Genomic DNA, 22,488 nt, shown 5'->3' on the forward strand with positions numbered 1-22,488 from the left:
GCTATGGGCTTTACGTCGCACCGACACAGACAGGTTTTATGGCGACGATGGGATAGGGAAGGCCTAGGAGTTGGAAGGAAGCGGCCGTGGCCTTAATTAATGCACAGCCCCAGCATTTGCCTGGTGTGAAAATGGGAGACTCATATTTAGAATACACCTGTCCTTGATAGGTTTCAGGGCAAATATTGTTTCTGAATCCCTGAACTGACTGAGGGTTTATACGAAACCGAAACAGTGATTTTGCACTTCCACAAAATATACACAACCAAACTTAATGGAAATCTACCTACCTTGGTAGAAATTAATTTCTAAACCTTTTTTCTCATGTGCATCATTTCGATACGAGGATTAATAAGGGAGATATCATTAACGGACCGTTTTTCTGTATAAGTCCCATCGGACTTGACTCACGAGCGGGTGCGTGTAAAGCGTATTCCTTACAACTTGAAAACTACTGAAGACATTCGAACCAAAATTTATATTTAGCATCCACCTGTCCAAAGGTAGGTTTTAAAGGTCAATAACATTTCATGTTCCGGAATGGACTGGCGGTTTATAGGGAACACAAATGGTGATTTTACTCTTCCACAATATATACAGAACAAGACCAACCTGACTGGAAATCGACCAAACGAGATGGAATTCCACCTCTGAACCTTTCTTTTCAGGTGCATTTTTTCGTCAGGAGGATTAATAAGGGAGATATCATGAATGGTCACTTTTGCAGGTTAAGTCCAGCGGACATAGCCCAAAAGGTGTTTTACATGGAGCAGATTCCTTATCTATGTAAATCAAATCGTAACGACTGTGTGCCTCTACACTGACTATTTTGGCGAAATTTTCGTACAGCTTTCCCTTTAAGGGGTAATAATGACCATCTCCATAATTTTTGGTTTAGTTTCCTGAATGTCCTAATTTTTACCCGCCTCGCCCAAAATCCAGATTGCGGCATAATCTGCCAGAAGAAAAAGAAGATAATTGAAATTTGACAAAATTATACGTTTTAGCCTGTAACGAACAGAAAACATCCTAGATCATTAAATTTTTCACTTTTTATCCCCGAAGAATATCGAAATATGCAGGCAATTTTAATGATGGTGCAGACCTTCGGAAATTCCTATCACATAACGGATTGCACAATCTCCGTTCAATTTGGAATGATATACAACCTTGGTCTTATGACTTTTTGCCGTATTTGTATCCCTTTTACGTTTGATTTTTCTCTATTAATGGATGTTAAGTCAATTTAGAATTTTCACATGCATAATTCATACTTTCAATTACTTATATGAAATACAGAATCGTCATACTCTTCACGAAAATTCGCCCACCCAGTACGCATATGTGAGCCAAATGCTATGTATGTAGCTGTCACATAATTATCCGAAAAGTAATGTAATGTGAGATAATCTTACAAAAACTTTACCCTGTTCCACGTTTCTAACTCAATCTGACCCAAGAATAGATGACATATCATAGGACCAGGCATTTAGGCCACTAAATCCGGCGTGTCTTATGGTATAATCCTTTGTCGATATGACGTACGTTTAGTAGCAGTTAATCTGTAAATGAAGGTCTTCAATATTGTAAACACGCATATACTTTCGTATGTCGATCTATATATATTCACTGATGTCGATTTTTAGCGATCGAGAAAGGGTGTGTCTGCTATTGTAATCAGTACTCCCCACAACGACTTTGACTGGCAGTAGGAAAGGGTTCCTTCTCCAACTCCTGTGTAACTGTCATTTGTAAGGAAGGCCGACAATTGTAATGAATAGTTCCCTTCTCCATTTGACTTGCAGAAGGCAAGTGAGCATGCAGTTTTGTTTAAAACTCCCCTACCCGATTGTGTTTGGCAGTAGGCAAGGGTGCCCGCCATTATAAAGAAATGTCCTCATCTAAACTGTGACTGGCGTTAGGCATAGTGACCTGCTATTTTGATGGAAACACACAAACTTGGTGTGACTGGCAGTAATCTGGCTGACAGTAGGAAAATGGGCCTGGCATTATAATGATAACTGCACAACTCAATTCCGAGTGATAGTAGGGTAATTGCCTACCATTATAATAGAAACTCCTCAACTGTAATCTGTCTGGAAGTAGGAAAGGGGGCTGCCATTTTAACGAAAACTCCCCAAATCGATTCTGTCCGCGTAGTAGGCAATGGGGCCTGCAATTATAATGTAAACTTCCCAACTCGATTGTGAATAGCAGTAGACAAGTGAGCTTCTCCGTTATATCACAAACCCGTAACAAACACTTTACATTGGAAACAACGTACGGGGACCTCCCCATGCTCTTTCTCGGATAACGCTAAGAGACATGCAATTTTTAAACAATCTTATTTACTGCATGTACACTATTTACTTCGATATTCGAATACAATGTAGAATACCGTAGCGAAGCACGGGTACAATCGCTAGTCTTCTATATAAATAAAATTGTAGGGGGTCCGCTGTCTGTAATTTCTTTTGTTTTGCCAATTTTTCAGATATTTATCCGTTTTAGGTCAACTCAAGACCGAATCGGTGGTTTTTACGTTTCGTGTCTGTTTGTTTGTCTGTTTGTCTGTTTGTCTGTCTGTCTGTTTGTCTGTTTGTCTGTTCCACCATCACGTCGAAACGGCTGGATAGATCTCAACCAAACTTCATATTTAGAGTATACTCATCCTGGGGAAGGTTTCGATATGCATATCATTTTAAAATCTTTGAATACACGGGGGTTTATAGGAAAACCAGAATGGTTTTTCCACCATCACGTCGAAACGGCTGGATAGATCTCAACCAAACTTCATATTTAGAGTATACTCATTCCGGGGAAGGTTTCGATATACATATCATTTTAAAATCTTTGAATACACGGGGGTTTATAGGAAAACCAAAATGGTTTTTCCACCATCACGTCAAAACGGCTGGATAGATCTCAACCAAACTTCACATTTAGAGTATACTCATCCCGGGGAAGGTTTAGATATGCATATCATTTTAAAATCTTTGAACAGACGGGGGGTTTATAGGAAAACCAGAATGGTTTTTCCACAATCACGTCGAAACGGCTGGATAGATCTCAACCAAACTTCATATTTAGAGTATACTCATACCGGGGAAGGTTTCAATATGCATATCATTTTAAAATCCTTGAACAGACGGGGGGTTTATAGGAAAGCCAGAATGGTTTTCCCCCATTTTCTCTTATACTATTGATTTTCTGTAAACTTCGTTTACCGTACGTGAAACGTCTCTTCATTATAAACAACTTTCGTTATGTTCACAATTTACCTTACTCTTCACATGACGGAGAAATTTACAATTTTCCGCTGGTATCATGCTCTGCATTGAGTGACCGACAGACCGACAACGAACCTACAGGTTACCATGGCAACGTCTCTGACTGCATGCCGGCAGGGAAGTAACGTATTGCCATTTTCCTCATCATGCTTTTAAATTCGTGGTTGTTCCTTGGGTAGAAGGCAAGAGAGGCGTCAATCGGCCTATCTGCGGGATATTGGCGGAATATCGTTGGATATTATAACCGCCCTCGAATAATAAGTAATAAGTAATAACACCATTAGTAATCTTATTATTTGTTTACCTAGGAATCACTGGACCTAAATTTCTCCTCTGTTACCGCTTTATTATATCCATAACTCACACTAGCATAATTTATTGAGGGGCATTTGATTTTCCAATACATTAACTTGGCATTTACATATTTGTCGTTATCCGACTGTCCTCAGTTATAATCCATTTTCTATTACTTTCAACTCTCTTAACTGTATTATTTTCTTCCTTAATTACGCCGTATGTACGCGAGTGCTACAAACTACTGGATGTATTTCCACCAAGACTCATATTTAGAATACACCTGTCCTTGATAGGTTTTAGGGCAAATATTGTTTCTAAATCCCTGAACTGACTGGGGGTTTATACGAAACCGAAACAGTGATTTTTCACTTCCACAAAATATACACAACCAACGTTAATTTAAATCTACCTGCCTTGGCAGAAATTAATTTCTAAACCTTTTTTCTCATGTGCATCATTTCGATACGAGGACTAATAAGGGAGACATCATTAACGGACCGTTTTTCTGTACAAGTCCCATCGGACTTAACTCACGAGCGGGTGCGTGTAAAGCGTATTCCTTACAACTTGAAAACTACTGAAGACATTCGAACCAAAATTTATATTTAGCATCCACCTGCCCAAAGGTAGGTTTTAAACGTAAATAATTTTTCATGTTCCGGAATGGACTGGCGGTTTATAGGGAACCGATATGGTGATTTTACTCTTCCACAATGTATACAGAACAAGACCAACCTGACTGGAAATCGACCAAACGTGATGGAATTCCACCTCTAAAACTTTTTCTTCATGTGCATTTTTTCGTAAGGAGGATTAATAAGGGAGATATCATGAATGGTCAGTTTTGCAGGTTAAGTCCAGCGGACATAGCCCAAAAGGTGTTTTACATGGAGCAGATTCCTTATCTATATAAATCAAATCGTAACGACTGTGTGCCTCTACACTGACTATTTTGGCGAAATTTTCGTACAGCTTTCCGTTTAAGGGGTAATAATGACCATCTGCATAATTTTTGGTTTAGTTTCCTGAAAGTCCTAATTTTTACCCGCCTCGCCCAAAATCCAGATTGCAGCATAATCTGCCAGAAGAAAAAGAAGATAATTGAAATTTGACAAAATTATACGTTTTAGCCTGTAACGAACGGAAAACATCCTAGATCATTAAATTTTTCACTTTTTATTCGCGAAGAATATAGAAATATGCAGGCAATTTTAATGATGGTGCAGACCTTCGGAAATTCCTATCACATAACGGATTGCACAATATTCGTTCAATTTGGAATGATCTACAACCTTGGTCTTATGACTTTTTGCCGTATCTGTATCCCTTTTACGTTTGATTTTTCTCTATTAATCGATGTTAAGTCAAGTTGGAATTTTCACATGCATAATTCATACTTTCAGTTACCTATATGAAATACAGAATCATCAAACTCTTCACGAAAATTGGCCAACCCAGTAGCCATATGAGAGCCAAATGCTATGTATGTAGCTGTCACATAATCATCCGAAAAGTAATGTAATGTGAGATAATCATACAAAAACTTTACCCTGTTCCACGTTTCTAACTCAATCTTACCCAAGAATAGATGACATATCATAGGACCAGGCATTTAGGCCACTAAATCCGGCGTGTCTTATGGTATAATCCTTTGTCGATATGACCTACGTTTAGTAGCAGTTAATCTGTAAATGAAGGTCTTCAATATTTTTAACACGCATATACTTTCGTATGTCGATCTATATATATTCACTGATGTCGATTTGTAGCGATCGAGAAAGGGTTGGTCTGCTATTGTAATCAGTACTCCCAACACGGACTTTGACTGGCAGTAGGAAAGGGTTCCTTCTCCGACTTCTGTGTAACTGTCATTAGTAAGGAAGGCCTACAATTGTAATGAATAGTTCACTCCTCGATTTGACTTGCAGAAGGCAAGTGAGCATGCAGTTTTGTTTAAAACTCCCCTACCCGATTGTGTTTGGCAGTAGGCAAGGGTGCCCGCCATTATAAAGAAATGTCCTCATCTAAAATGTGACCGGCATTAGGCATAGTGGCCTGCTATTTTGATGGAAACTCACCAACTTGGTGTGACTGGCAGTAAGCTGGCTGGCAGTAGGAAAATGGGCCTGGCATTATAATGATAACTGCTCAACTCAATTTCGAGTGATAGTAGGGTAATTGCCTGCCATTCTAATAGAAACTCCTCAACTGTAATCTGTCTGGAAGTAGGAAAGGGGGGGCTGCCATTTTAACGAAAACTCCCGAAATAGATTCTGTCCGCGTAGTAGGCAATGGGGCCTGCAATTATATTGTAAACTTCCCAACTCGATTGTGAATGCCAGTAGGCAAGTGAGCTTGCCGTTATATCACAAATCCGTAACAAACACTTTACATTGGAAACAACGTACTGGGACCTTCCCATGCTCTTTCTCGGATAACGCTAAGAGACATGCAATTTTAAAATAATCTTATTTACTGCATGTACACTATTTACTTCGATATTCGAATACAATGTTGAATACCGTAGCGAAGCACGGGTACATTCGCTAGTTAATTAATACATAGCGAAATCAGATTATAGAACTGAATCAAACAATAATAATAGTTACAATAATAGTACAAATAATAATAATAATAATAATAATAATAATAATAATAATAATAATAATAATAATAATAATAATAATACAGATGAAAGCTTGTAACGGGATTTGAACCGTTACACAGGGGCCTCTGAAGCTCTTGTTTCAGCAACACAATCACTTCCCCTTTATGACTGGTGTTGGTGGCCGTTCCATCACGTAATTATAAATAAAGTTGTAGGAGGTCCGCTGTCTATAACGTGTATTTTACCATATTTTGGTATATTTATCTGTTCAAGATCAACTCAAGACCGTATCAGGATTTTTTTATATATTTTTTTTTTTTTTTTTTTTTTTTAGCTTTCATGTCTGTCTGTTCCGCCATCACGGGGAAATGGCTGGATAAATCTCGACCAAACTTTATAGGCTACACATCCAGGAGCAGGTTTTGATATGCATATCGTCGCTGCACCGGCAAAACATCGTATCCCATAATGTCCTTACTATTCATTATTCTCCTTAAGACTGGTCACGCCTCCCAGCCACGTATGGATATGCAGTCCATCAGAACAATTTTTCTTGTGTTCATTTTCGTATGCCAATGTGTAAAGGAAATCGAACCTTACTGTACCGTACTGTAGGGATGTATGTTTGCATGACGTATGTACGGACTCCTACAGCATAATGCATTTAAGGTTCATTTTCGTTTACCCGTCAGCATAGGAAAACGAACACAACGGGTAAGAGGCAGGCATGCTTCCCCTACATCACGGGGCAGCACTGAGGTTAGCGATGAGTTGTTGTCGATGACAAATGTCAAAAAGCACGTGGCTTTGTTTACAAATTCAAATATCCCGCGGGTGGAGGAGCGGGCCCCTGGGAAGGCCCCTCGAGAGGAGGCGGAGGAGCGGGCCCCTGGGAGCTGGAGGAGGAGGAGGCGGCGCTAGAACCATCCATTATACCTACTAAGGCCAACTGAGCGCAGATCCCTATCTTCTACCCACCCATTAGGATCTAGAAATATCACTCCCACTTTCTCACATACCCACTCCATACTTCTCCACACGCTTTGTGGTTCTTCATTTCCTTAAGTACTGTTCCATCTTCTTTTGCTGTAGGTGGGGGTATATTTTATGGTTTGGTCTTTATCGGGGCATGTGTATAAGAGCTTGTTAAATGTTTCCGCCATGATTTGTGTGTTTTCCTTATTCTTGTGCGCTATTTTTCCATCTTTATTTGTCAACAATAATGTAGGGGGTGTATTTTTGCAATTGTTTACCAAAGGGTTTGTAATAATTTCTGCCGGCCCCGTGATGTAGGGGTAGCGTGCCTGCCTCTCACCCGGAGGGCCCGGATTCGATTTCCGGCGAGGTCAGGGATTTTTACCTGGACCTGAGGGCTGGGTCGAGGTCCACTCAGCCTACTTGATTAGAATTGAGAAGCTATCTGACGGTGAGATAGCGGCCCCGGTCTAGAAAGCCAAGCTTAACGGCCGAGAGGATTCGTCGTGCTGACCACACGGCACCTTTATTTGTCGACAATAATGTAGGGGGTGTATTATTGCAATTGTTTACCAAAGGCTTTGTAATAATCTCTGCCGGCCCCGTGATGTCGCACTGACACAGATAAGTCTAATGGCGACGATGGGACGGGAAAGGCCTAGGAATCGGAAGTAAGCGGCCGTTGCCTTAATTAAGGTACAGCCTGGTGTGAAAGTGGGAAACCATGGAAAACCATCTTCAGGGCTAACGACAGTGGGGTTCGAACCCACTATCTCCCGGATGCGAGCTCACAGCTGCGCGCTCCTAACCGCACGACCAACTCGCCCGGTTTACTAAGTGTTAGCGAAGAAACTGCAGGTATGACAATGCAGGATGGCTGGCAGATCAAGCTGATAGCTTGCAAAATATTGACACGTCTAGATGAAAGCTACTATGCTAAGTGGTGAGAATGTAATTATACACTCAATGCAAGGTTACGGAACACAGCGTAGTCTGGAACCTTCCCGCATTGTCATGCATGCAGTCTGCTCGCTAACACTTAAAATCCAGTAACCAGTATTTACTTCATTACTGACTCGTAAGATGCAACAGTGCTTTAAAGTAAGTAACCTAAGTTAGCCATCGTGTACTGATTATTATTATTATTATTATTATTATTATTATTATTATTATTATTATTATTATTATTAATACGTGTACATCTCACCTGCTTACTGTGTGCGTGTGTGTGCGCGCGCAAACTTATTGGTATCTCCTAAAACTGTACAAGTTATAAGTAAGACGTGAAATTATTAATTCGTGTGTGTGTGTGTGTGTGCGCGCGTGTGCGTGTGCGTAAACGTATTGGCGTATTCTAAAGGTGTACAAGTTATAGGCCTAAGTAAGATGTAAAAGCATTATTATGATTGCGATTATTATTATTATTATTATTATTATTATTATTATTATTATTATTATTATTATTATTATTATTATTATTATTATGTAGGTGCATGCGCAAACTTATTTGCGTCTCCCAAATCTGTACAAGTTATAAGTAAGACGTAAAACTATTATTATGTGAGGGACCGATGACCTAGATGTTAGCCACTTTTGAAAAAAACAACCATCATCATCATCATCATCATGTGTATGTGTGCAAACGTAATGACATCTCCTAAAACTGTACAAGTTATAAGACGTAAAACCATTATTATTATTATTATTATTATTATTATTATTATTATTATTACTACGTGTCTTTCTCTCTCTCTCTCTCTCTCTCTGTGTGTGTGTGTGTATGTGTGCACGCATACTTATTGGCCTTAATTAAAGTGTGAAAATGGAAAATCACGGAAAGCCATTTTCAGGGACGTCAGCAGTGCGATAGCAACTCGCTCGGTGAGAGAAGTTTAGAAGCTACACTTATAACGAAATCACATCTTGTTATCGTACGTCCGTTATGTTCCATAATTTTATTTAAAATGAATTGAGGATTGTCTGTTCAGAAGGTGCTGTTTCCACCTTAAGAAAGGTGTGGGAAAAGCGCAAGAAACGTAACATAAAAGGCACATGGAACAGTAGGTCTACCCATGATCGGGTTTGGCACAACTTTTAGGAATTATATCTTCCTGATCTGTATTGCTCATGGCAACCGATAATATTCAACAGCTTCATTGTATGTGTTGTAGTAACAAAGACGCACATACGAGATGCTGTCAGTTGTGTACATTATTTTATTTACAAACTAGCTGATTCTCAGAAAGACTGTCTTCATGGTTTTCCTAACAGAAGTCAACTTAGACCATTACAAAAATTTAAGTAGGAATTTAGTAATTAAAAGTAATGTTATCATACCAAATATTCGATCAAATGAAAAACCGCACATTTTCTCACTTTAACGAACAGTACTATGGTGCCGATCTAACAGTCCAAAGTTCCAATGCTGGAATGACCAGGCCGCAGACAGCCGTGAACACTCTTCTGCCATTATTCCGTTAAATATGCACACTGGTCATTCCAATCAGTGCCTCAGAGTACGGATTGAATAACTCGCATGCTACGATGAACCAGCGTGTTACATACCAGTAATATCAGAAAATGTATGAACCAGAGGAATGGCCTGCTAAAGAAGAAAGTTATCTAACTCCCCAGCTACTTCCCGCCAATATTCAGGCAGGCTGTTATCGTAAAGATTTTTTTTTAAAACTCGCAACTATGAGTTGCAACAGGGACACAAAGCACAACACAACAAACAATGGTCAGTGTAATGTTATTGTTGATCATTGTTATGAGCTCTCTGTATTGTAGACCTTCACATTTAGTTTTCTTTCGAATCTGTGATATTAGGGTGTCTTACAAAAATATGTATAGCATAGACTGTAGACTTTGCATACCGATTTTCATTAAATTCTGTTTACCCATTTTCTCGAGCCTCGGCGCTGATATGGACTTAGCAACAAAAATCAAAATTCATGAATATCTCTGTTATCATAGCCGATACGGTAAAAATGTATAAGACATAAATGATCGGAAATTTAATACTATTTAACTTTAGTTATGTAATATTTGTCTATAGGACCACTAATAACACAAATATTTGAGAATTAAATTTTAGGCCTTCCCCTAAACTACCATTTCATTCAGCGTAAGATTATTTATGACCTAGATTTTAGCAATTTATTCTCTGACCTTGCATACCGATTTTCATTAAGATAGGACCACTGGATAACACAAATATTTGAGAATTGAATTTTAGGCCTTCCCCTAAACTACCATTTCACTCATGAAATGATTTATAGCCTAGATTGTAGTGGCTCATCCTCCGACTTTACATAGCGATTTTCATTAAATTCTCTTCAGCCGTTTTCTCGTGATGCGTGTACATACATACATACATACAGACAGACAGACAGACAGACAGACAGACAGACAGACAGACAGACAGACAGACAGACAGACAGACAGACAGACAGACAGACAGACAGACAGACAGACAGACAGACAGACAGACAGACAGACAGACAGACAGACATTACGGAAAAGTAAAAAGTGCATTTCCTTGTTACCATGGGCATGACCGATACCGGTATAGAAATACCATTCTTTTCAAATTCTGAGCAATGTACAGACAAAACTCTTATTTTATATATATAGATTATGTTCACATTATACACACACACATTAACCGATTACCAACACAACGAAATCACAACATGAGTTCAGCCACTCGACTAACGACTTTCACTAATAAGTTTCGCTAATAACAACTCCACTACCCAAGACTGTCTCTTTATATACCTTGCCTGGCCAGGCTTCTAGAAAAGTATAACATGTTTTCTCGTATTTTCTCGAGTCTCCAATAACCCATGTACAAATGAAATTGAATGTTCTCTACAACTCTAATGACAAAGATGCGTTGTTCTGGACTATTATCCTGTGTTGCACAACATTACATTTGCTTTATACATCATATTTACAGGTAATAACATATTATTTACTATTAATTATGTGTTCTTACATTAAATAAAGTCATATTAATATACATACAGCAGACGTATCATGACATAACCTCACATGTTTTGTTACACAAGACATCATACAACATACAAATAATAAATGATACGACCAAGATTTGCACCAAATAAAATCCGTACATAACTACGTAAATAATAATAATAATAATAATAATAATAATAATAATAATAATAATAATAATAATAATAATAATAATAATAATAATAATAATAATAAAGTCTTACAAATGGAAGGATTCCAAGGGAGGAAGGAAAAGAAGACAGGCACGAAGTGGACTGAAGATAGGAAAAAGAAACACAGTGAAACCATGAAAGAATACTGGAAGGAAAGGAAAGAACAACTAAGGAGGAACAATTGAAATTGTAACGTGGTCCTTAGAAGGCCGGAACGCAAGAAGAAGAAGAAATAATAATAATAATGATAATAATAATTTTTCTTTCTTTGCAAGTTTCTTTACGTCGCACCGGTACATATACGTCTTATGGTGACGATGGGACAGGAAAGGACTAGAAGTGGGAAGGAAGCGGCCGTGGCCTTATTTGCCTGGTGTGAGAATGGGAAACCACGAAAAACCATCTTCAGGGCTGACGACAGTGGGGCTCGAACCCACTATCTTCCGAATACTGGATACTGGCCGCACATAAGTGACTGCAGCTATAGAGCTCGGTAATAATAATAATAATAATAATAATAATAATAATAATAATAATAATAATAATAATAATAATAATAATAATAATAAACGTAAACAACTTTATAGCCACACCTCACAAGTCATAATGATAACCGCTACTAATCGAGCTCGATATTTTCAATATTTACCCATGGGCTTAGAGAACTGTTTCCAAGTTATACTAGTCCATTACCCTCCTCAGTTGGCTCCCTTTCATATGTTTCTGGCTTTGTACCTTACATTTGGACTTGACAAGAATGTGTGCATCGCAATGGATGTTCTTTAACATTTCAGTCAATTAGAATGTCTGTGAGTGGAAGGAATAGAACAATCTGTTTAGCTGAGCATGAAACGCCTCACAGTTATTTGTAAAACTTTCTGAATAATTTTCAACACTTCAGACGGGAGTTTTCTCCCTTACCTCCCCTCAGCGGAATTGAATTCGTTAGAGGTAATTGCAATAGGTATCCAGACTGTTACATTTAAAGGTCCATTTCATCGTTTGAAAAGGTCCGATAGCATAAAATGTAGAGCAGTCTCCAACAATTTGAAGGAAATCGGTGACTCCATAGTTGTGATCTCCCCATTGTGTGTATGCGAATCCTTTGACTTCAGACGTAACCTTAGTCCGATGGAAACAGTAAATCTCATCTTATCAGGTGGCGAGCTTACTACTAATCTCTATTACTGTTCTCGTCATTCACTTTATGAGCGAGAGTGGGCTTATCAAAGAGTTTTAAATTTCAAGTGTAGTTACTCAGGGAGCACCGGAGCGCTTTTTACCATTATACATGTTATTTCTGTTTTTTTAAAATTTTTAAATTCATTCGTTGAGCTTCAGTTTGAGGTAAAATTGTTTCTTTGTGTTTTCCATTAAATATATTAAGAGGAATTGGTAATTGTATTGTTTATCCCCTTAAAGCAATAATTACCACTACTGATGAAAGGCATATTGCAGTTCTGTTGCAGTTCTAGATCGTGATCAACTGTATACTGTCCCTGTGGAAATGAGAAAATTACTTGCTGCATTCTTGGGAAGGAGTGAGAAGAAGGTGGTTCCGAGATGATTTGGCTCAACGATAGGTCTGAAAGAAGGAATTAGTGATCTCTAAAGGTTGGTGACCCCTGTTTGTTGGTTCTGTAAGTAGAGTTCCTATCAGGGAAGACTGGCCACGCAATGGTGGATCGAGTAAAAACTTTGGTGGAGAGTAACGAATTCTAACGACTCTACTTATTGGAAATATCCTCCGGCCTGCTGAAGGAGAAGTGTGTCGCGATTTTCTAAAAAAACATACTGAAGTCTTAAGATGGAATTTGTGAAGTGTGGTCACGAGTAACAACTCACGGGAGTCTCAAAAACGAAACAGTCCCACATTCTATTCCATGCATAACGCAGATATGCACAACACATACCAAAACTCTGGCGTGATGTACTTGACTTCTTTTAGGCTTCTTGTTCTTCCTGGTTTTCCAGTTACTTGGAATCGGCACTTTGATTGGAATCAGCCGGAATCAGGAGTTGACTGTACACAATTTAAATCCTCGACTCGGCCGGGAATCGAACCCAGGAAACTCTGAACCTAATGCCAGTAGGCTGACTATTCAGCCAAGGAGCCGAACATCTGGCATCTGACATCTTTTAGGCTACCGTTATGTGGCTTTTTATTTTCAGTATGAGCTAGGTTTCGTTTTCGCATTTCGACATGTTCTCTGCTTCAAGCCGAACAACCAAATGAGAAAGTTCCCTATCTCACTTCATTCCATTCCCGCTGACTGCTCACTGGTCCTACCAAATACCGGCTGTCTCACCTAAGGACTCGTGGCGACACCGGTAGCGCCAAAGGTGTCACCAACGCAGAAATTCACTAGACACTGGTGTCGCCACTAGAAATTATGTTTAGATTAATTTTAAAAAGATGTTTTGGTTCTGCTTATGCATTTATTTTGTCATTTCTTCACTATAGTCGTCGCTTGTACTGTTCCAGAACGCTGGGTATTTTTTAGCTTGAGCTATTAAGTCCTCTGTATTAATTTCAACGAGCTAGGATAACATAGAGAGGCGAAAGCGCTGCCTGGCTGAAGCTAATTTAACGAACGTCCGCCATGTTTTCAGTGGTCTTATAAGCAAGGGGGCGTCGCTCTCGAATGGCGGAAAAGGTTGAAAACACGCATTATAGAATCACTTCTGCAAAATTAAAGACCGTTAGCCAAAAGCCTAGAGCATTAATCATAAATTGCGAATAGCGCCACTTCATCCATGTTGTGGCGCGAGGACAACACACCGATCAGCTGATTGTAGGGAAGTTTGAAAAGGTTATAAAGAGAATCGTCATACAGTGGCATACGGAGAGGCCACGAAATCTGAACAAGAGCATTATCTTGCTTGGCTGTTGTGGTTAAGCGTAGATTAATGTAAAAACCGTGGATATAAATAAGTGTTTATGAAGGAAATCCTCTACATGAAAGCGACCTACGGTAGGTTACAACCTCATTCTGATCATATCTTTAAACGTATTGCATCCCCGTGAGTACCACTATGATTATTTAATGTAATGATGTATTTATTTTTTATTTTGCTAGTTGTTTAACATCGCAGGTTATTAGCGACGAAAGGATGGGAAAGGGCTAGGATTGGGAAGGTAGCGGCTGTGGCCGTAATTAAGGTACAACCCATGCATTTTCCTGGTGTGAAAAGGGGATACCATGGAAAAACCATCTTCGGGGCTGTGGACGGTGGGAATGAAAGTTAATAGCTGCGCGCCCCTAACGGCAAGGCCCGCTCACTCCATAAAATTATTTGTTATAATGTAGGGGACATATTATTTTTCCCCATTACCGTATAATACTGGGATTAGTAGCTGAAACATAACCTTGAAAGTTGTTCAGTATAAAGTGTAGCCTAATTTTAAATATTAAAGCGGTTGAACACACGAGCAACTCGGTCAGTAAAAAAGGACAGACACTGAATATCAAATTTCAATTAATCATGCACCACCAACAACAGATGGCAACAAAAGTGAATGAAATCTCAAGGCTCAAAGATAAACAGGTACCAATAAATCACCACTCGTCATAAGTTGGAAAAAGGGGACATTATCAATCTCTATATATATGCAACACCTTACTCCGATTAGCGTAGCCGTACGCTGAACATATGGCTGGCATTCCTGAAGGCGAGAATCTGACTTTTCACTTCTTAAAACTCACGATGTTCAGTCGCCACGCACAATCTCCATGTCACCTCATCATATGTTCTCGCATCAACTCATTTTGTTTTGACAACTCGAAACACGGCTGCTCTTTATGAACTTGCCTCCGCAAGGAGCGCTGATGTCAGGCATACAGCCCCTCTATGTCATTCTAGCTTGTTGATTCATTTGTTTTTCAATTAAATGAGCAAATTCTTTCATCTTATCCCCAGACTACTCTTCTTCATATCGTTTCCCTCAGACATCATGAACCCAATCAACAACCTATTTTGAGAACAGCACAAGTGAAATTGATTGAGGAATAAGCGGATAGGGAAGGGAAAGGCGTCGCCACCAGTGTCCTAATATGATAGGCTACATTTGAAACTATGCTTAGTGTGTGTCCCGAGACACCGAGTGGTTGCCGGGCTCGTCCAGCAGCCGGACACCATTTTATTGTGGCGCTACAAGTCTCCCTAATATACACTCATGTTCATAAGAAACAAAACACTTTGAAAGACTAGAGATGGGAAGTTCATATTCACAGGACATGCGCATTAGTATGTTCTGAAGAAATGATGAGCATTTGAACCATGTCGGCCCTCAGGTTCAAGGTCGACATCGATATCTCGGTGCACCACCACCGACTGGTAAAATGTACCTGTGGCCCTCGTCGTTATACACCGAAGGTAATAGATCAGTGTGACTTGAGCAGACGTGCAGGATGCCTCGCAGACGTATGCGAGAACCGTACCGTAAAATGAATGAGTTTGAAAGAGGACGCATTATTGACATGAGAGAACATGATGCATCCATCCGGTAAATTGCTGGTTGTGTGGAACGAAGTATATCAGCAGTGCAACGGGTGTGTCGATAAGCAGTGAGATGGAGATAGTTCAGGTTACAACCATTAAATGCATCACATTGACAAAAAATCTAAGTTCAGTCGTGAGCAACTTCTGTGTCATCCTATGCAGCGTGTAGCCGGTTAAGCTGTCTTGCTTGATAACCTTGGGTGGTGCGCTACGCTGACCTGTCGCTCGCTAGCATGAAACCGTGCTATATAGTAATGGTGGCGTATCACAGAGCAGTATCTGATCATCATGTCCGGATAACGCAGCGTCTATATTCTGATAATCATTGGCTAAGGTATCCTGAACCGACTGACGCACAAAACTGAAATCTTCTTTTACCGTTTTTATTCCACACCTGTGGGGTACAGGTATACAAAACTGAAATCCTTGTAGTAAAACTCCTCCCGGATTCGGATGAACATAGTGCATTTGTTCTATGAAGCATATAGGTGTTTTTCAATGTGCGCCACACTACAAAATAATTACTGAAATGTCATAACCACGTTACGTAACTTATGTAATAAAAGTAAATGTTTAAAGCACGCCCTGTGGTACTGGCAGGTATTAAAGGCTGTTTAGAACAGAGTATCCTAGAATATAGGCTAATAAAACGAAGTCCAAAGTAGATCCCTACGTTACAATTGTGTTTTGGAAGGTGTTAATCAGAAATGTACACCGTCATTAATGCCAAACATCTTTACGTTATTTAGATTTCCTGTCGTAACAGGCTGAGTGTTTCTAGCTCGACTGTAGTCTTTAGGCCGTTGAGGAGATATGTGTAGTGATAACTGATTTCTGTTAATTGTTTATGTATCGTACATACTGTGATGAACATCAATATTTTTTTTTTTTTTTCATGGTAGCGTGTTTCACGCGGCACACGGCACAAACGCAAAAACTTACAGGAATTGATGCTTTAAATTTATCTTTCCCGAAACCCTATTTGTTCATTCCCCTCCCCTGAATGCGTTGAGTCGCGCAATGTACACTACTGTACTGCTTGCCAATTGCAAAGCAAATGTGAACAGCTGATACCGTGAGGTCGTCAGTCACGTGCTCATGTCTGTGCTCCGTTCGCTAATAGAGATTCTGATAATTTCTGCGTATCCCATGCATTTTCCTTGGGAACTTTTAATGCTAATATTAACACTCTTTACCGTTAACGTTCTGTTGCGAATTCAGTGCACTACGTCGCAGGACATAAGAGATGTGAACCACTTGCCCCTAGCGATTAACCAAACAGTTTAGGAAAATATGGATAACGGATCCTCTTTTATATTATTGGGTTTATTATGCCCATAAATGATCAGTAATTTATTTTCAGACACTCTGTATATCTTGTAATTTATTAATTAAGTAGCGAGGAAAAAAAATAGATTAATGCCTAAAAATCCGGGCCCTACTTATGACGCACCTGAAGAGCCGTCTTTATTTTGGTCTGGCTCCACCTACACATTACAAAGACGAAATTGAAGATATCTTCCAAAACACCAGAGTAAAGGCTTCTAACAACTCTTCGGTAAGACACCTGATATGATGCTGCCTGCGCAAAAGGCTTGTTTTTCTACTGCTACTTCACAGATTCCGTGTATGGACTTTAATACATCATGCGATGTGAAAAGTACGAAGAAACGTGCGGTGAGAAGTCCTAGGCGAGATGAGAAGTAGTTATTTGGATTTTAATTTTTCTCAGGTTCACATGAAGTATCTCACCCGATCACCCTCCAGTCAGATTCACTGATAAAAAAAATTAAAATCACTGTTAAATTACAAGGCGTTCCCCGGCCATAATCGTTCTCACGTACGTTTTGATATGTTCCATTGTTGAGAAACTTCGCTCTACCATGGCAACAGCCACAGAAAGAAATTAAAAAGAAATCTGCTTGTCTAATGTTGTTGAGTGTGATTATTACTCCAAAAATTAAATGTTGATAAATCAAAATACACTAGTGTCCAAGAGTTAAGCGGAAGTTACGAGTAAGCAGGGCAACAGGAAATAGACCGCAAATCGCACGACATATGCACCTATCAACCTTACGTGTTCGCTCTGTATACGGAGCGTGCATGGTCGCTCTTAGCGCCTCAAAATGGAAGAAATCGGTAACGTTTTGGTGATTTTGTCTTGAGTGGTCAGTCCAGGCTGTGTAACTGTGGGTGTGAAATTGTGGTGGTAGTAGTGTATCAAAATGCCCAAATCAAATAGAAACTGTTGTGCAGTGAACTGCCACAACACACAAAGAAACACGTAAGGAAAAGGAATTACATTTCACACATTTCCTGGTCGTCCATGGGAATCGGACAGACGCAAGGAAGTGGATTTAGGCTGTGGGAGGAATACAGCAAGTACAGTACCTTATTTTATTTGTGACGTAAATCATACATTTCATATCCCACATTTCAAACACACCAGGTATGCCAAGTCAAGAACACGCTCATTAAGTACACTTTGAAATACCGGTAGTACATTTCATTTCAAGTATGCATTGCAGCAGGCTTGTATGTTTACATTCATGTCTTTCAATGTGCACGTGTCTTGACTACGCCGAATATTTATAATAATAATAATAATAATAATAATAATAATAATAATAATAATAATAATAATAATAATAATAATAATAATAATAATAATTCCATCTCTTGGCACCGGCCAGAGTAAAGTGTAGCTTCCACCGAAGTCCCAGTCTCATCCATGGCTGTGACAATATGGAAGCTGCTGGGGTATGGGTGGTGCTGAGTAATGACATTCAGAGCACGACTAGTGCATCTGACAATGAGTGATATGAAAGGTGTTGCTCATAGGGTCAGTCATGCTGTAATAGCACTTTCTGACCCAGTGAGGAAAGCAATGGCAAACGACCTCACTCCTCGTCTTGCCTAGTACGCCTCATTTTGGTGCTGCCATTGGTTTTTGCGGTTTCCTTATAAACGCATAACCTTTGGTGGTGTTATTTGAGGATCCAACCAGCCTCTGGGCTGATGAGCTAACAGACAGACAATAATAATAATAATAATAATAATAAATGTCTTCCTGCATTTCAGTGCAGATGGAACTCCATGGGAACCCACCAAATGCTCCGTCATTTGCAGTGAACATTTTGTTGGAGGAAAGTCAAGTAATATTGAAAAATGAGTGTGAAAAACTACAAGTCGGTGCAAGCAGCATTTGAGATTGAGCAACGATTTTCAACACTTGTATTTTTAGCGAGAATGATTCAACATAGTTTCGTTGATTGTCAAGCTGTAATATAAATTCGAAGTATTACAGACTTCACTGAATCACATAACATTAAAATGTAAAATATAATACTGTATGTTTAACAATAATGAGCTAACGTAATTACCTTAACTGTAACCTTGTACGGAACTCCGCCAGAGCGCTCTGTTACTAGTACCGTGCACTCTGTCCCCTGCTTTGACTAGCGGCGTAACCGCAAAATAAACAGCCAGTGCCTGCGGCCCATATTCCCCCAGTCGTGTTTGCCCTGCTATAATGTGCGGAGTGTAGTCTCGTGATGAACGTGACAACATAATGGCACAACGACGCCATTTGGACTCCGTTTTGCATGGTAGAATACTCGGCCGCCTGGAAGCAGGCCAGGCACAGACCGAAGTCGCCGTATCCTTGAATGTACCTCAAAGTGTCATTTCCAGGCTTTGGAGAAGATTTCGAGAAACAGGAGATGTTAGTCGTAGACCAGTACCAGGTCGACCAAGGGTAACCACCCCACAGCAGAACCGATATCTGGCCTTAACCGACCGACGAAATCGTAGTGCACCTGCAAGACAATTGTCGGCGGAGCTTGCAGCCGTCTTAGGGGTTGCCGTTTCCCGGCAAACTGTGTACCGAAGGCTCAGAACAGCAGGGCTGTTTGCCCGACGTCCGGCGGTGTGCGTCCCGCTCACTCCAGCACAGAGACGGGCCCGTTTACTGTGGAACTGTCAACATCGAAACTGGACCATGAATGAATGGAGGCATATGCTCTTCACAGATGAGTCCCGCTTCAGTTTGCAGAACGATTCCAGTCGCACTTTAATCTGGAGAGAACCGGGTAGACGGTACAACCACAGGAACATCGTGGAACGGGACCAGTATGGTGGTGGTGGCATCATGATATGGAGCGGCATCATGTTGAATGTCCGTACGGACCTGCACATCTTCATGGGTGGTCCGAGGAACACTGTTAACGCTCGGAGATGCAGGGATGAGGTGCTGAGACCCCATGTTTAACTCTTCAGAGGTGCGGTTGGTCCAGACTGCCTCATAATGGACGATAATGCCAGACCGCGCCGCGCAGCTATGGTGGATGAATTTGTGGCTGGGGAAGATATTCGTCGCATGGACAGGCCAGTGAGGTCTGCGGATCTGAATCCTATAGAACATGCCTGGGATGAATTGGGGAGGCGAACTGCATCCCGTCAGCCTCCACCAAGGACCCTCCAAGACCTTCGCATTGCCCTTTCGGAGGAATGGGATCGACTGCCACAAGAGCTCTTGGACCATCTGATAGAGAGCATGCCACGTCGCTGCGAAGCATGTGTGGCCGTTAGGGGTAACCATACACCCTCTCAACAGCATATTTTGTTGCGGAAGACATTGCCAAGTTTGTTAGTTGTTGTCAAAGGTGTACCTTAGTTAATAGAACCTCTCTGACACTGTTTTTTTTGGTCAAGTTGTGTGCCATATGGTGTGTGAGTCAGCTTCCGTTTGTTCAGCAATCCGTCTTACATTCTTATCAGACGGTATGGCCTCGTTTAGTGATTATGCTTAATTTTTGGACACTAGTGTACTTTATCGCCGCACTATGTGGTGCTACTTTGAACTTACCCCCTGGTTTCCACATAAAATATGCCTTGCTGTTGGGCAATTATCTGATTATTTACACATACAATAGCCAGAAATACTAATAATTTAATTGATGATGGGCGCCGGCTACAAATACATGTAACAATAATAGTATGAGAGTCTCTAGGGTGTAGGGTAATGAGCTTACTTTGACAGCATAGCATGTACTGTAATTTCTGGGAAAAGGATATTGTCGTTTGGTTCCCAACTAAAATTTGAGGTTATCTGATCTAACATGAAATAAATCAATTAACTGCACTTGATACTAAAACAAATTATATTCTTAAATTTGGAATGAAATAGTGAAATTTGTGGCGATACTGAAATTACAATATTAAACTCTTGAAGTTATAACTGGATGAAGCTCTAGGCATTAAATTTAAAACACTCTTCACCGGACATTTGAAATCTCTACAGGAAATGTATCCCTCACTGTTCACATTACAGTACCTTGGACACTTTTAAGTGTTATTATGACGTATTCCTTGTATCTGGCATAAGCTGTAGGTATCTCAAACCTAATTTGGTGACCTATAAGAATCGAGGGCTTTGAAAAAGAAGCAGCAATCCAGAAAGGAGTGAGGCAAGGCTGCAGTTTGTCCCCTCTCCTTTTCAATGTTTACAATGTTTATCTGAGACTGCAGAAGATCTCGAGAAGTTTCTGAATGGTATGGATGAAATCTTGGGTAAGGAGTACAAGATGAAAATAAATAAGTCCAAAACAAAAGTAATGGAGTGCAGTCGAACGAAGGCAGGTGATGCAGGAAATATTAGATTAGGAAATGAAGTCTTAAAGGAAGTAGATGAATATTGTTACTTGGGTAGTAAAATAACTAACGATGGCAGAAGTAAGGAGGACATAAAATGCAGACTAGCACAAGCAAGGAAGAGCTTTGTTAAGAAAAGAAATTTGCTCACTTCAAACATTGATATCGGAATTAGAAAGATGTTTTTGAAGACTTTCGTGTGGAGCGTGGCATTGTATGGAAGTGAAACATGGACGATAACTGGCTCACAAAGAAAGAGAATAGAAGCTTTTGAAATGTGGTGTTACAGAAGAATGCTGAAGGTGAGATGGATAGATCGAATCACGAATGAAGAGATACTGAATCGAATTGGTGAGAGGAGATGGATTTGGCTAAATTTGACGAGAAGAAGAGTTAGAATGATAGGACACATCTTAAGACACCCAGGACTTGTTCAGTTGGTTTTTGAAGGAAGTGTAGGGGGTAAGAACGGTAGGGGTAGACCAAGGTATGAATATGACAAGCAGATTAGATCAGATGTAGGATGCAATAGTTACGTAGAAATGAAAAGGTTAGCACAGGATAGGGTGGCATGGAGAGCTGCATCAAACCAGTCTATGGACTGATGACTCAAACAACAACAACAACAATCCTCTGACCTTCACCAACGAAAGATAGCATGGCCTATAAATATAACCACAGTGATCCATCAACTTTACACGTAATCTACCGAACTGTTAGTCTCCACGGCACGACACAAGTAGACTCGACCGAACACATACTCGGAACACACTCCGGACATCTAATACATCTGATCACTGAAGACTCCGTATCCACATACCTGCTTCTTTCCCATCCAACTGACTGATCACCATCCATATGACTATTTCACTGCTCACCATCCATCTGCCTGACCGGCTGACTGAGAGTCTCCTTCCATCTGACCGCTCACTACCATCTGACACTGCCTTCGTGATGTCCAGGCCGTATTGTA

At 40.1% G+C, this 22,488-nt stretch overlaps 1 protein-coding gene across 1 annotated transcript in view; it reads left to right on the forward strand.

Annotated features, from left to right (window-relative positions):
- The first annotated feature begins 12,831 nt into the window (after positions 1 to 12,831).
- LOC136877243 (facilitated trehalose transporter Tret1-2 homolog) overlaps positions 12,832 to 22,488 on the forward strand; it is an 89,234-nt gene continuing 79,577 nt past the window's right edge. Inside the window, exon 1 of the mRNA XM_067151104.2 lies at positions 12,832 to 12,974. The gene's annotated coding sequence lies outside the window, so the exon portion shown is untranslated. The remainder of the gene's footprint in view (positions 12,975 to 22,488) is intronic.

This window comes from Anabrus simplex, chromosome 7 (genome assembly GCF_040414725.1).
Source record: "Anabrus simplex isolate iqAnaSimp1 chromosome 7, ASM4041472v1, whole genome shotgun sequence".
In the NCBI taxonomy this organism is placed as follows: Eukaryota; Metazoa; Arthropoda; class Insecta; order Orthoptera; family Tettigoniidae; genus Anabrus; species Anabrus simplex.